This window comes from Octodon degus, unplaced genomic scaffold (assembly GCF_000260255.1).
Source record: "Octodon degus isolate 3935 unplaced genomic scaffold, OctDeg1.0 scaffold00033, whole genome shotgun sequence".
NCBI lineage: Eukaryota > Metazoa > Chordata > Mammalia > Rodentia > Octodontidae > Octodon > Octodon degus.
The window spans coordinates 494,298-496,606 of record NW_004524609.1 but is presented as its reverse complement, the minus strand read 5'-3'; the positions used below and the strand labels follow the sequence as shown (position 1 = coordinate 496,606).

Sequence of the window (2,309 nt, the reverse complement as noted above, 5' to 3'; positions counted from 1 at the left end):
CACACACTCAGGCCTCCTCCCAGCCCCGCTCACACACTCAGGCCTCCTCCCAGACCCGCGCACAGCGCTCACACACTCAGGCCTCCTCCCAGACCCGCTCACACACTCAGGCCTCCTCTCAGACCCGCGCACAGGGCTCACACACTCAGGCCTCCTCCCAGCCCCGCGCTCAGGGCTCACACACTCAGGCCTCCTCCCAGCCCGCACACAGCGCTCACACACTCAGGCCTCCGCCCCAGGCCGCGCACAGCACTCACACACTCAGGCCTTCTCCCAGCCCCGCGCACAGCGCTCACACACTCAAGCCTCCTCCCAGACCCGCGCACAGTGCTCACACACTCAGGCCTCCTCCCAGCCCGCACATAGCGCTCACACACTTCCCGACACTCTCGCTGTCACTCATCCCTGAGCCACTCTCCTCTTCAGGAATTAACACCAACTGGGTTTGAGCCTGAGTGGAGGCCTTTGTTCTAGTTAGCCATCACCGTAGCCAGCCTTAGGACCCCTTGTCTCCCCATAACTACAAAAATGCCTTTATGTCTTTATTCTCGCCATGTGTTACACTGGAAGTGATAGACTGGGAATAATTTATTAGAATGCCAATAACTTTTCTGTAGGTTTACAAATGCAGACTTCTCTGAGCCGAGACAATGTCCAGAAAGCCTTCTGCAATGGATAAGAGGCCTCTATTGTGTGTGTGCCCAACAGTAAGTGCCTGCTGCCCCACCAGCTCCTCCTCATGCCCCCGCTTTGTGTTCACTCTTCACCCCTCACCACTGTGAACTCATCCTCCCTGTTGCCCCATTCTTATCAAAGATTGATTCTTTTTGGGAAGCCTTGAAGTGTTCCCAAAGGATGCCAGGGTGTTGGGAATTTGAGGATAGAACAAGGAAGAGAGCCACTGTCAGAGCCCAGAGAGTGCAGGGCGCCCACCTGGAGAAGCAGGGGTGGTTGTGGGCCGGTAACGCGGCTGCTCCAACCTTCCCGGTGTACCACGCAGGGCACAGCTCCCCAGCGCTGCTGGCTGCACCTCAGCACCACCGGGGAGCTTTAGGAGTACAAATGCCCGGCTTCCACGCAGAGCACAGAGGAGCTGGCCTGAGCCATGGCCTGAGCTTTGGGGGCCGAGGCTGACAGACAAGACTCCAGAGCAGAGGCTCTTAAGCTTAACATGTGCAAAACCACCACCGGGAGGGCTTGCTTACTGAGGCTAAAGTGCACAAAGCCCTGGGTCTGATCCCCGGCATCATTCAAGAAAAAGAAAAGGGGTGCCCTGATCCAAGATGGCGGACGAGGCCACTCGCCGAGTTGTGTCTGAGATCCCAGTGCTGAAGACAAACGCCGGACCCTGAGATCGGGAGTTCTGGGTGCAGCGACTAAAGGAGGAATATCAGTCTCTTATCCGGTATGTGGAGAATAACAAGAAGGCAGACAATGATTGGTTCCATCTGGAATCTAACAAGGAAGGGACCCGGTGGTTTGGGAAATGCTGGTACATCCATGACCTCCTCAAATAGGAGTTTGACATCGAGTTTGACATTCCAATGACATATCCTACTACTGCTCCAGAGATTGCAGTCCCTGAGCTGGATGGGAAGACAGCAAAGATGTACAGGGGTGGCAAAATATGCCTGACCGATCACTTCAAACCTCTGTGGGCCAGGAATGTGCCCAAGTTTGGACTAGCTCATCTTACGGCCCTGGGGCTGGGTCCCTGGCTGGCAGTGGAAATTCCTGATCTGATTCAGAAAGGTGTGATCCAGCACAAAGAGAAATGCAAGCAATGAAGGCTCCAAGGACTGAGACAGGATAGAGGGACCTCTAATAGGTCATGTTCCTGTTTTCTTGTGCATCACTCTTCTCTTTTATCTGATGGCTTCCCCCTACACCCGCCACCTCCGGTTGTTACCAAATAACTGCCTTGGGCATCACTGGGGGGGGGGAGACAGCAACACAGTAATGCCAGAGTTTCTGTACAGACAGAAGAAAGACTTGGGCTTTGGGAGACCAAGAGGGGATTTATATCCTCTCCCCAAATAGAACAATGGAAGCCTTGTTCCTGGAGACGTAGGGGGCAATTGAAAATGAGTACATACCCTTTTTGGTATCTGGAGATAATCCATCATTAAAACTTGTTTTTTTTGGGAAAAAAATAAAATTAAAAAAGAAAAAGAAAAGGAACACAGAGGTTACCAGTCCCCATCTGCAGTTTCTAACTCAGTAGGTCTGAGAACTGGCCAAAAGTTGCATTTCTAACAAATTTCCAAATGGTGCTGATTCTTCTGATTCCCTGGGAGTACACTCTGAGG

The 2,309-nt window shown here is 52.9% G+C and overlaps 1 pseudogene; it reads left to right on the top strand.

Moving 5' to 3' along the window:
- Nucleotides 1-1,277: 1,277 nt before the first annotated feature.
- Nucleotides 1,278-2,047, top strand: LOC101579416 (annotated as a pseudogene).
- Nucleotides 2,048-2,309: the final 262 nt, after the last annotated feature.